Below are 14,352 nucleotides of genomic sequence, written 5' to 3'. Positions count from 1 at the left end.
TTCTAAGAGGCTCTGCAAGTGCATCCACAATTGGTGCGAAATACAGGCAGTCCTCTTTGCTGGGGTTCTGCCTGCTAGTAATGTCTTTAAAATCAAATCCCAAGAGGTGAAAGGACAGGACACTAACTCACTGCGTTCCCTCCACCTTCTGAATATCTGCACTAATTACTTTAATGAATTGCATCATGATGATCAGCAAACAGGAACATACTTAGACAACAGTGGCCCTGAGTAGTGGAATGACTCTAGGTTAATTTTCTGAAAAGTTTTGTAATGACACAATGAGGCCCATTTCTTCGAGGTTGTGTACAACTTTCTTCAAACCCCTTTTTTCAGTTCCAGAGTTTTGCAAAAGCTGTTTTAGAGGCAGATTCCTCTGCGTGACTGGAAAGTACAGGAAAATAATTATGTAATTCTGTGTGAGAGGTGTGTTTCAGTACATTTATGAATTCCACTGGTCCTATTTTCTGAGTGAACAGGTGGCAATGCACAATTGCACCCTGGATTCGGAGATTATTTAGTGATCAAAAGCAGCATCATGTGAGATTTTAAAGGCAACATGGCATGTGCTTTTAAATAAAAAATACACTTGACATAGATGTCAAATTTTCAAGTTATGAAGGGGAACAGACAGGATAGATAGGGAGAAGCTATTTCTGCTGGTTGGGGAGTCTTGGGCTAGAGGACATGGCCTGAAAATTAGAGCCAGACCTTTCAGAGGTGAAATTAGGAAGGAATTCTTCGTGTAAAGGTTGGTAGAAGTTTAAAACTCTTCCGCAAATGGGAATTGATGCTAGATCAGTCATTAATTTTAAAACTGAGGTTGTTAGATTTTGTTATCCAAAGATATTAAGGGATATGGCACAAAGCTGGGTATATGGAGTTAGTTCTCAGATTAGCCATCATCCCATTGAATGGTGAACAGGCAAGTGGCTGAATGAATGACTCCTGTTCCTATGTTCCTAATCCACTGTCATATTGAATGTTTTAGCATAATTTACCTAGGAGAAACAGACCTGAATAGTGGCCAACAGCTGTTTTCGACAATGAATAGTAATTTCACTGATCAAGTGTCCATATTTTACCAGATGGCAACACTGGGTAATACTCTGGACCAGCCCCTTGGCTCATTTCTCCTTCTTAGCCCAGGTACACCATGACCAATTGTAGCATCCTTGCTCTCAGCCAGCTTCAGGTTAACTGTTATCTCAGCACATATTAGGAATCAAAGTAGGGATCTTTGTGATCTGTTTATACACCGGACACCATTACCAACTGCATTTAGCTACAATAATCAGCTTGCAATACCCTACATCAGCACCAAGCACATGGAAACATCCATCTTGCCATAGTTAGCGTCTTAATCCAAAAGGATGCTTTGGGCCACATTTAATCACAGCAGTGTTTAGCCTATGAAGATTAGATATGGTTTATTGTTGATCCACCATTAAGGCCCCAAAGTCATCATTAGCACACTTGGACATTAACCTTTGAACTCATTTTAAGATTAAATTGATTCTGGAGGCATTATTGTGGGATTAGTCGGCCCTCATACTTTTCCACACTTATTTGATGTGTGAGACTCAGTAATAAGCACTAAATGTTAGCAAAGATTAAAGTATTTTTGTTTTAAACATATATCGCTTCCCTTGATGGCTCAGTGAGTAGCTGAGACATACGGACTAGGGAGGCCCCAGTATAATTCACTGGTCTGTGCTCAGTTTGTGGAGTGGTGGCAGGGCTGCTGCAGTTAGCCTTGGCACCATTGATTGAAAGGGGAACAGTTCCTTTCCTGATCACCGTCCATTGTGGACACCTATGAGGCCAGTTTGGGCTCAGCTTTGATTTTGCCATGAGTGAGCAGCCTGTTAACACTCATTGTCTTGGCTCAGTCAGGAAGAGCAGCTAATTGAGCATCGTCATTGTCGGCTATCCCTAAGTTCAAGGATAATGCCCACTCTGGGTCATGAGTTTCTGCCGTGGGTCTTCATGTGACTGAACAGGCCGATTCTCAACCCACAGATCTCTGGGCACATAGGCAGATTTTCCCACAAGATAGTGGGACCGGGAGTGCAGGATTTGCATCCTTTTCTTTCCTTCTCTGCTGCTGCTCTGCCTCATCATTAAGACGTTGTGACTTATAGCGTGATGCAGCTTAATAGACAAGTTGTCGCCATCTTGAATGATTGGTAACAAGCACCTCCAAGTCCTTAATATCAGTGCTCCTGTGTTTCAAGGAGAGCTTTAGAGTACCTTGAAGTGTTTCTTTGTCCTCCCCTGAGACGCTGACCAGCCAAGAGGATAAGACCTGACAGGGACATGCTTTTCAGCCATCTGGACACAATGTTTAGACAATCAAAGTTGATTTTATAGGAGTTTTACCTGAATGGTTATGGAGCTATCTTCAAGAAAGATACTAACATTTGTTTGATGGTTGTCCCATTGAATCTGTTGGATGTGGTGGAGGTATTGCTGATGGAATTCCTCTAGATCTCTTATGTGTCGCTGATGGACAGCCCAGGTTTCCCTGCAGTATAGGAGTGTGGTGACCTCTGCTTTGTACACTCAGACTTTTGTTGACTTGCAGAGGTCTTTGTTGTCAAACGTTCGCTGCTGTAGTTTGTGGAAGGCCAAGCAGCTGATCTGGTGTTGGATCTTCTCATCAATGGCAGCCTTTGGAGAGAGGTAGCTGCCAAGGCATAGGAAGTGCTCAACCTATTCCAAAGTCTCTCCTTCAACATATATATGGGAGGTGGAATATTTGGCTTACCAGGTGTGGGTTGATATGAGTTTTGTTTTGGCAAAATTCAAGGTTAGGCCCAGTTTCCTGGATGCAGAATTGAAGAGATTGAGAGTGGTTTGCAAATCTGGTGCAGATTGGGCAACAACACTGCAGTCATCTGCAAAACTATGGGTCATACTGGTTTTGGCACGGAGGTGACAGAGGTAAAAGAGTTGCCCGGTGAAGCAGTATTTAATACCCCCACAGAGAACAGTTGATATTTGAGGTGAAAAGCCACTGCCAGGTAGATTGTAAACAGTAAGGGGGCTATCTCACAGTCTTGCTTGACACAGTCTGAATTTTGAAACTGTCTATTTCAGATCTCCCACTCAAGACAGTTGCAGTCATAACATTATGAAGTAATTGTAGGATTGTGATGAAGTTTCTTGGACATCCAAATCTTTAGAATACAATCCACGGAGCCTTGCAATTTACCGAATCAAATGCTCATTGGTCAGGTGGATGAATGCAATGAAGAGTTCTTGGTGTTGTTCTTGACAGTGTTCTCAGATTTGTCAGGCAACAGAGACCATGTCAGAGGTTCTTCTGCAAGACCTAAAGCAAGACTGTCTCTTGGAAGATTTATTCAGCCAAAGGAAGTAGGCGATTCAAGGGGATGTGTGTTAGGACTTTCCCCTGCTATGAACATGAGGGAAATACCTCGATAGTTTTCACAGCTTGATTTATCTCCCTTCTTGAAGGTGGTTACAATTGTCGCATTCCTGAAGTCGGTGAGGTGGGTGGGATGGGGTGGGAGTTGATGGATGGAGAATTATTTTTCTCCCCAAATCCATAGGATGAGTGCATGGAGTCTTGATGTGAGCAAAGGTCCACCAGCTTTGAAGATTTAAGCTCGAATACCACTGGGGCTGCAGAATTTGTTGTTTTTCATCTGTTTGATTGCTTGTTGCAGTCCTCCCATCAGTGATGGTTCACCTATAGATTCTACCACAGGTCACAGGGGGAGAGAGCCTAGACAGTATCATCTGCCACTGTAGATTCAAGGTAGAGGAGTTGAGAGTGTTCTTTCCAGTGCTGACCAATGGTATTGTCATCCTTAAGAAGAGAAATACCATCCTGTGAGGGAAGGGATTTTGTCCATCTTGACCTTGATCTATAGGTGGCCCTGGCAGCTTCAAAAAAGCTTTTCATGAAAGGGGAACAGTTCCATTCATGATCACTGTTCAGTGTTGGGCATCTGTGAGGCCAGTTTGGCCTCAGCTGTGATTTCCTCAAGGCTAAGCAGCCTGCAAACACTCACTGTCTACGCTCACTCAGGAAGGGTGAGGTCTCAGAGGTCTGTGTGTCTGAAAGATTGGTTGGTTCTCCTGCTCTTAATCACTATCTAGTCAAGCAGTGAACTCAGGAGCAACCAGTCCTGTTGGATAAGCACTCTAGCCAGGTGCAATCACCTTCAGAAGGAGAAGGGGAAATGAGGGGGGAAAGAAAAAGGTACGTATAAAGTGGAGAACACTTTGCATATCACCCATTTCTCTCACTATTTAAAGCTAGACCCCTGGACCTGGACCCTGGGGAATCATTGTTCACAGACCAATGTCGCAAATTCAGCTAACATGATGTAATATTACAGCTCACAACACCACACGCACATGCAGTTGACAAAAATAGAATGAATTATATGTGCTAAGTGTACTAAAGACGTCAATTAGAAAACTTGGTCACTCAGAGTAATGCCCAGACAAATACAGCCTTTTTGTTTAATGTCATGTTTACAGTTGTGCCACAGTTATTTATTCTGTTAATGAACTTGAACCTGCCACATCCAACAGATGAATCTTGTGCATGCATTGGTAAAATAAATGTTTCATTGTCCTGAGCGAAGAAAAGTGACGTTAAGCACTGGGTGGGAGCTCTCATGACTAAGTTGGTAAATGTATGGACTCATGTGCTACCATGCCATTCAGAGTAGGAAGGCTTGTGTTCAGTTTAGTGGTCAGAGGCCTGTGCGTCTGAAAGATTGTTTGGTTTTCCTGCTCTTAATCACTATCTAGTGGTCCCTGCTGGAAAGTGCACTTGTATGGACGTCACCCACCACTGAAAAACCCATCAGCATTCATTGTCTAGACTGACAAATGAAGCATGGTTATGTGGATCAGAAGTCTGAGATACAGCGGCAGCAATACAATCATACCCCATTTTCAAATTCTTACCATTTAAGGATTAATCCTTACTCTATTTTCATTGCCTGTCCCTACTTCCAATGTGAATTATTTTACATTTCTGCCATGCATTTGTCTAGCTTGCTGTCCTCTTGAAGCTTATGGCACAATTTGCCATACCCTACAACTATTTCCCAACTTCTGATCATTCGTGATGTATTTGTTTATACAATAAACAGCATGGACCTCCTGTGAATTGTCATTCTTCACTTCTTCTGTGCAGCCTGAGAAGCTTCCCTTTAACCCTAGCTCTCTACCTTCCAAACATATGGATGGAAAATGTGGAAAATGAGACATTGTGGACTGCTGATTTCCTGGCCAGTTCTCCCAGTCAGATCCATTACCGCACCCCCCATCCCCACCCCCAACACCATTCCCATTTTTTTGTTTTTGAACACGTGAGTGATTTATTTAAGTGCACGGTGCCTTTAAAGTCTTTTGCATGACGTACATATACAGTAATTGCGTGTCCTGCACGGGGACTTCTGGGTTACAGCTACGCGGCTTAGAGGGAATATTGCCCCCTACCATGGAATCAGTCTTCAAATATCCTGTGATATCCTGGAAAAAGAGCAGGACTTGCAAAGGAAACAAGTACATCGGAGGCATTTAGAAGAGACATTGATGTTCCTTTGGACTTCAAAGGATCATCACGATGTTTGGGTGACCTTGTCCAAACCTCTTGTTTTGGGCTATTTATATGAATACAGCCTGTGAATTGCATGTAAATTGACAGCCAGCATCACTACCACAAACCACAACCACGAACCTGCTTTGATGGGTCAGGACTCCCTATTCTTGTCATGTCATTTTGATGCTTTGGTACTTATCTGCAACACCACCCCACCTTTCCTTTCCCAACCCTGTCCCCAGTTCAAGGCACTAGTCTAGCCCACTATTCCATGCTGTTACTGTTATCCCACCACTAACTTCCTTAATGTCCCCTTCCCATCATCTCCTACCTTCATTGCAGCTCCTGGCTCCTTCATTCTCAGTACCTCTATTGACTCCTTATGCTGGCTGGTGTTTCAAGTGATCAAATACCTTTGCACATTGTGAGTGAGAATTGCTCATCTCATGAGAGTTCTCGCTTACTGAGTACAATGAAATTCAGTCACTAGAAGCAGCTGCAGTAGTGGTGCTGTGGAGTCAGGAACTATACTGAGTGGACAGAGAGAAGCTGCCACACACTGTTCTTCATTAATAAGACATACATAAGACAGGAGCAGAAATTAGGCCATTTGGCCCATTGAGTCTGCTCTGCCATTCAATCATGGCTGATAAGTTTCTCAATCCATTCTCCTGCCTTCTCCCCATAACCTTTGATCCCTATACCAATCAAGAACTTATCTATCTTGGTTTTAAATACACTCAATGACCTGGTTTCCACAGCCCTCTGTGGCAATGAATTCCATAGATTCACCACTCTCTGGCTAAAGAAGTTTCTCCTCATCTCTGTTCTGAAAGGTCTTCCCTTTACTCTGAGGCTGTGCCCTCGGGTCCTAGTCTCTCCCGCGAATGGAAACATCTTCCCCACGTCCACTCTATCCAGGCCTTTCAGTATTCTGTAAGTTTCAATCAGATCCCCCCTCATCCTTCTAAACTCCATCGAGTATAGACCCAGAGTCCTCAAACGTTCCTCATATGTTAAGCCTGGCATTCCTGGGATCGTACTTGTGAACCTTCTCTGGATATTCTTACTGAGATACGGGGCCCAAAATTGCTCACAATATTCTAAGTGTGGTCAGACCAGAACCTTATAAAGCCTCTGCAGCACATCCTGCTTTTATATTCTAGTCCTCTCGAAATAAATACCAACATTCAATTTGCCTTCCTAACTACCAACTCAACCTGCAAGTTAACCTTAAGAGAATCCTTGACTAGGACTCCCAAGTCCCTTTGCACTCCAGATTTCTGAATTCTTTCCCCATTTAGAAAATAGTCTATGCCTCTATTCTTCTTACCAAAGTGCATGACCTCATACTTGCCCACATTGTATTCCATCTGCCACTTCTTTGCCCATTCTCCTAACCTGTCTAAATCCTTCTGCAGCCTCCTCACCTCCTCAATACTACCTGTCCCTCCACCTATCTTTGTATCATCTGCAAACTTAGCCAGGATGCCCTCAGTTCCTTCATCTAGATCATTAATAAATAGATCATAATGTTTTAGTTTCGGGAGCTACACACAGCCTCACCACCTAAACTAAACATGCAATATCAGGACATGCAGTAACAGTATTGCTACTCCACAGTCACCCTTTAGTATCGATATCTGAATTCTCAGTATTGCTATGCCACGCTAAACATATTTATCATTATCTTTACTCTGCTGCCACCCCATAATACACTTAGATTGATATCTGCACTCACAGTACTGCTACCCCACAGTAAATACTTAGTATCAGCACCTGATTACACAGCACTGCCACCTCACAGTTAACCTTTAGTAGCATGAGCTGCACTCTCAGTCCGAGTATCTGATGCTTCAAGAATATGAGTAAGATATCCTGAGTTCACTGGCCAGATCCAGACCACAAGCCATAGTTTCAACACCCTGGATCTCATCCATACCAGGGTTCTCTCAGTTTTCCCAAAAAGAGCTACTTCATTTTTGTTTTTCATTCATTCCCAAATTGGAGATTTAGAATTGTGGAAAGTTGCACCAATGTTTGAGTCTAGTCTTTAAAGTTACTCCGTCCCTTGGCAGGTGAAATGAGCATGCAACACGCATCCCCAACCGCAGACAAATACTACTATCTAGCCATCATTGCAGGTTATTTATTTATACCCTTTCCTCTCTCCGCAGCAGAGAAGTTCCTCATCTCTGCTCAGCAACTCTGAGATCACACAGCCTATTTGCAGCACCAACTTGCTTTTTCTTTAAATCAGTTACCCCACTCCCTGTCAGTGCTGAATCAAGGTGGGGGCATTACGATAAACCTCAATACTCCATTTTAGGAAAGGGGCGAAATAGACGGAGCTCCTGCTGCTGATTCAGCCCATTGACTCCTTGACCCCGGCCATCCTTTGTTGGGATAGTAAGCATGTAAGGGTAAGGTCGGGCTGTGCTACAAAGCTGCCCCTTTTTACTGGGTTGCTCATCCTCACAGAGAATGGGCACTTGACAAGATACAGGAGAATAAGAGTAGGCACCTTCAGGCAAGGAATGGAGGAAATTGGATGGGAGGTTGGAGGTGGAAGGGGTGAGGAAAAGGAGGAGCACCAGCTTGATTTTAACTGGGTTGATGATATTGTAGCAGCTCCATTAGAAGTCAACAAACTGGATTCTTAAACAGAAGAAAGTCATGCATCGGAACCTTTCCCAAAGCCATTCATGCCTCTGCAGTTTATAGATTCTCTATGTTTGACTCAGCAGTAATGCAGTTTTGAACATCCATTTAATGGAAAGATCTCTATGGGCTGCAGTTAATGATTTGTAACATTTAACGTCCTATTTTCTGCTGTTTTAATTTTAAATAACACTGCATAAGGAAGGGAGAAAAACAGACATTGCATTATAGACACCATGTATAACCTGGAGCAGAAAAGCACATGTCAGAAAATCTGACACTTCTGCATTTTTAGGTGTTTGTGGAGATTGATGCTCAATAAGATAATGGTGTCTTAATTCATGACTCTGGTTATGAATTCACGGTGTTATCTGTGGTCTTTGGCTATGTTTCTTAATCTGTGAATCCTTGGGAATAAGAGGCATCATAATGTATAAAAGTTATTGTTAGTCTGGCAATCTAAAGATGTTTCTTTTTTACATCATCTCATGATCTTTTTCTGTCAATTCTCTGTACTGTTCATTTCCCCTTCCCTCTTAACCCAAAGGTTGTTAACTCCTTGCTGGCAAAACTGTTGCCCTCCAATACCTTAACCAAGTAGCCATTATTCATGTGCAAGATTCAGTAGTAAGATATTTGGCAAGATAGGTAATACAGCTGAGCAGCTTGATCTTGCCATCACTTGATGCCTACAGATATAGGGTTGTGTGTGTGTGGGGGGGGAGGTGGTCTCAGAACAGTGATCGGGTCAGGAATCCTAGTTTAAAAACCTACTTCTAAACCTCTGTCATCACCAACCAACAGACCACTGGGTGATTGCAAAAGACTTGTTGGTATGAGCACCTTTTACCCTTTTCCTCTGCGTGACATTTCCCACAGTGTCCTGGTTGAATTCAGCACCTCAAGATTTTGGGGTTGGGGGAGGTATGGGCAGGTTGGGTGGGTGGGTAACAACTTTGAGAACTCCAGATCATTTTGCCACAAAAAACTACTGATATGAAACCTGTGAGCATTTTATTTCAACTTCAGTTTTTTTTCTCTGCAAGCCTTTTATTTAATGTTCCCTAGTAAACCGCGCCCCCCCCCCACCGCTTCCCTTCTCTCTTCCAGAGGTAGCTGGCAATCTACACCCTGGTGTCTTATACTCTAGCTGGCTGCTAGGAGATGTACAAGATGACTCCAGGTTTTCCTGGGATTTATCAAAATGCCTGCCTCCTATTGTGCTGTTAAATTATTATAGATGATGTGAATTAACCCTATTTCCTATGTACAGTCTTTAGCATTTAGAAGGCATTCCTGCCAGTTCAGGACTTAGTGGTGTTTGTGCGTCAGGTATCCACATCTGCCATGGTTTGTACGGATGTGGGTTCGGGATGCTCTTGAGCTTCGTGAGAGGTCAAAACCAGGGACATTCTATGTCTGGTCTTTCATAAGGTGTTTGCTCGTGACTTCTTGTGAGGACCATTATTTTTCCAAACTGCTTCAGAGTTAAAATTGTGTTGCCTGAGCTTGTGTGCATGGGTTCAAAAGGGCTTACGTGACTTCAAGTGGAGGTGAAGGACTTTGGTGAGGTCCTGGTGGATGGGGAGATGTTTGTATTCCTCGATTCGCTGAGCTTCCCAGAGGGTCACTGTGTCACGACAGATCAGTGTTGTAGTGGGGGTTGCAATGTGTGCCGACAGGGTAGCCAGGGTATTGGGATCGACTTCAGGGTTCCAGTGATGCATCAGTTGAGCATCAGCCAGTTGAGTGTGGCTACTTCTGGTCCATACCGGTGCACAGTGTTCAGTTACGGGGTACACAAGGGCCACTGCTGAAGTCCATAGTGCTGAAACTGAGACTCCCCATCTGGGTTTGCCAGTTTCTGGATCAAGATGACTCTTGGCTTTGTCCTGGTGGTGACCTTCATGTGGCAGTGGAAGGTTAGCTTGTGGTCCACTTTCATTTCGAGGTAAGTCGGACTGGGCTCATGTCGTTCAAGGTTGTTACAAAAGGTCATGTTCAGGGTGTGCTTAGCATTCTTGTTATCAAGATGAAATGCGGTGACTGCTGTTTTATGGCGGTTTGGTTTGAGCCTCCATTTCTGGAAGCACTCAGATATGGTGTTGAGGTCCCATTTCAAAGTGGACTTGATGTTGTCGAAGATGGCTGCTTGCGTTGCCAGGGCAAGATCATCTGCATATGCAAATTTGCGTGACTTTGGTGGCATTTCGTTCATGTATCTGTTGAAAAGCATTGGTGCCAGTACTGATCCTTGTGCCAGAGCGTTTATGAGGTTGAGGTGAGCTAACCTTGTTGCCAAGATGGACACGAAGCTGCCTACTACTCAGCATCGCCCAAAGCAGGCATGGTGTTTTGGGGCAGGCGATGATCCTTGTGAGTTTCAGCATCGGGCCTTTAGTCCAGGCCCTGTCATAGGCCATTGACAGGTCTACGAGGGCTGCACTGGTCTTGAGTTTCATCCGGAAGCTGGCCTCATTGTGCATTGTGAGGGCAAGAGCTTAGTCACAGTAACTACGAAGGCTGGCTACCAAAATCTTCCCTTGAAAAAGAAATGCCTGACCAGACTTAAGAGTCCACATTAATAATGGACTCTGACTATAGGTTGAGGAAAATGGGTTGGTGATCTCATTATCACTACATGTTTACAGGCATACAAATGGTTAAAGGAAAACTTCATCCCACTGAAGATCAAGTAGAACTCCCTCAGCAATTTGATTGTAGTGTAAGTGCTGATACCTGAAAGAGTACTGGTGATGAGGAATATCATTTACAATTCCATTTCATATAAAAAGTGTGATTTGCTGTGTGAAATGTTCCCTTTTGTATTGATGTTCACAGAATAACATGGATTAAAACTTTTTGATACAAATGCTGTCTGTGTTAAGATGAACTCTGCACAGGCATCCATTTTCTTCACTTGCGACTGTAAGTGGAAATAAAGACTGTATTTGCATATGACAGGTGTTCTCAACCTTTTTGTTTCTCAGGTCACCATACCCCCACCTTCCCCCACTACCCCCTCACCTCCACTGTGATATAAAAATTCCACGGCTTCTGACAGTGAGCTGGACTGGGAATCCTGGCTAATTTTCTTTATATACTCCCCAGACCCACTGATCCTGAGACCCTTGGACTGTCAATCGGCTGTGATCACCTAACTCAGCACAGACCAGGGATTGAATCTAGGAATTTCTCAGTCTGTATGACAATTAGGATTTCTTTATGTGAGAATGGTTATTATTCCAGATGAAATTTTAATTCAGTTACTTCAAGAAGCTATTTTCATTTGGAAAGCTCCCATTTCGAGTCAAAGAGCAATCACGTTCAGGTGAGAATAAAGCACAAGGGAAAATCTTTGAGATTGGGTTTTCTGAACAAGTGACAGATCAGCCTGATGCTGAGCTAGGTATTCATTTTGGAATGGTGAGTTTGACAAAGTCTCACCTTTTGCATTGTGAACTTCTAATTATACACAGGTATGGCTGACAGGCTGTAATTTTAATTTGGAGAATACTCTGTACATGTGAGATTATAATCCACACTATTGACATCTAACTTGCGTTCTCATTTTGACACAGAGGAACAAATTATGTGTGAGTGGTGACCCTACTTTGTGAATAATGGATGTTGCTGTATTAATTAGCTGCAGTAAAATACATAATGACTTAAAGCCCCAATTCTCAGCAGCAATATTTAAGATTTAAACACTTTATTTTGAAGAGAATCCAGACTCTCCCATCTTGTTTTAAATTGCGCTATAGTAGAGATTTGTTTTGTTATATGTGTGTGTGTGCATGTGCCTTTTGTGCTTATTCTATATAGGTAAATGGAAAAAGCCTAGAGTTTAGGATGCAACCAAGGTTCTAAGTAATAGAAGAAAAGATGATACGAATCAAGTTGTAATGGGCTGTTGTTGCTTGTGATATCAAGATGAATTCTGGAAATCTGAGGTATCATATCAGTTTAGGCCTCAACCTGAGCCTAGACCTAAAAGAGTTAATGTTTGGAACATGAGGAGAGACAGACGTGCCTGGGATTGCAGGACTAAAGATAAACTGAGGGAGGGGAGAAGTTCCTATAGGTTTATGAAAGAGGTAGGTTAAAAGGAGTGTCTTAAAGGAGGAAAGAGAAGTGGAAAGGCTTAGGGTCTTGGCAACTGGAGGCATGGTTGTCCATGTTGGAGTGATTAAAATAGGGTATGTGCAAGAAGCCAGATTGGAGGAGTGCAGATATCTGTGTTGTAGGGCTGGAGGCGATTAGAGATAGGAAGGGATAAGGTCATGAAGGGATTTGAAAACAAGGATGAGAATTTTAAAATCGAGGCATTGGCCAGTGCATACAGGGGTGATGGGTGAATGGGAATCATTGTGTCTGAGGATACAAGCAACGGAGATTTTAATAAGCACAAGTTTATGTAGGTTGGAAAATAGGAGGCTGGCCAGGTGAGCATTGGAATAGCCAAGTCTAGAGGTGATGAGTGCCTTAGCAGCAGATGAGCTGAAGCAGGGTTGAAACTGGGTATGTTACTGAGGTGAAAGTAGGCGATCTTGGTGATGGCCTGTACATGTGGCCAGAAATTAATTTCAGAGTCAAACATGGCACCAAGGTTGTGAACAATCTGGTTCAGCCTTGGACAGTTTCTAGGGAGAAGTATGGAGTCAGTGGCTATGCATCGGAGTTTGTGGTGGGGATTGAAGACAATGGCTTTGGTCTTCCCAGTGTTTAGTTGGAGGAAATTTCTGCTCATTGAATGTCAACCATGTGGGTGCAGGAAGGGAAGCCATTGATGGGATAGATGAACATGGAACTAAGCGAGTGTAGTCCCACCAAGCTGAATGACGGCGGAGAGATATTGAGGAGGATAGTGCGGTCAATCATGTCAAAGATTGCAGACTGGTCGAGAAGGATGAGGAGGGTCAGTTAACCGTGGGCACGGTCATATAGGGTGTCATTTGTAACTTTGATATGGGCTGTTTCAGTAATTTGTTTCAGTTGCTATGAGGATCATGCATCCTTGCAAAACTTGATTGATTTCCCTTCCTTTCATTTAAACAGGAGGGAAAAGACATTTGTTCTGCAAGGATTATGTATGAGCCTTACTGCCAGAGTTTTTCTATCTGTGCTCAATCCAGCCAATGCTTAACAACTGGACATTCACGACAAAAATCTTCCCCAGTGAGCTGAGAGTGGGGTGGAAATTGATATGGTCCATAACTGACTGGTGCACATGGAATGAGAACCCTAAATGGAGGTTCTGAACCAGCCCCAAAATGGACTTCATGCCACATTTCAATATCTTAGGCAAGCTGCCATAAGAACAGAACAGCAGCTGAAGTCCAAGCCACCAATCAGTTTAGATCATGACTGCTCTGTATTTTAACTCAGTTTTTCCACCTTTGATCCAAGTTGCTTGATACCCTTACTTAGCAAAACTTGTCAAGCTCTATCTTGAAAGCTTTAATTGACCCACTAAACATGGACTCTTAAGAGAGGAAATTTGGGATTTCAACAACAGCAACTTGCATTTATATGGCAGTTTAACAGAGTAAAATGTTCCAAGGCCTTTAGAGGAATGTTATCATATGTAATTTGATACAAAGCCACGAGGAGTTATTAGGAAAGATGACCGAGTGCTTCATCAAAAGGGTAGGTTTTAAGTCCATCTTTTATATGAAAACTGCTACCCAATTTCACTCTTAAATGGCCTTCCCCAATTTCAAGATTGTGCCAACAAAAACAAAAATAGCTGGAAAAACTCAGCAGGCCTGACAGCATCTGCAGAGAGGAAGACAGTTAATATTTCGAGTCCATGTGACTCTTCATCAGAACTAAGGAAAAATAGAAATGAGGTGAAAGAGTCATACGGACTCGAAACGTTAACTGTATTCCTCTCCACAGATACTATCAGACCTCCTGAGTTTTTCTAGCTATTGTTGTTTTTGTTTCAGATTTCCAGCATCCACAGTATTTTGCTTTTATTCAAGATTGTGCCCCCTTGTTTTCTACCAGACAATATAGCATCTCTGTATCTGCACCATTGTATCCCTTTCTCATTTTTAGCATTTGAAATAAATTTCCTCTGAACCTTCTAAACT

The 14,352-nt window shown here is 42.9% G+C and overlaps 1 protein-coding gene across 1 annotated transcript in view; it reads left to right on the top strand.

Annotated features, from left to right (window-relative positions):
• Positions 1-14,352, top strand: part of maml3 (mastermind-like transcriptional coactivator 3) — a 454,633-nt gene that overhangs the window by 26,306 nt on the left and 413,975 nt on the right. The window lies entirely within an intron of this gene.

This window comes from Carcharodon carcharias, chromosome 1 (genome assembly GCF_017639515.1).
Source record: "Carcharodon carcharias isolate sCarCar2 chromosome 1, sCarCar2.pri, whole genome shotgun sequence".
NCBI classification, from domain to species: domain Eukaryota; kingdom Metazoa; phylum Chordata; class Chondrichthyes; order Lamniformes; family Lamnidae; genus Carcharodon; species Carcharodon carcharias.
This window is presented reverse-complemented; position numbering and strand designations above follow the sequence as displayed.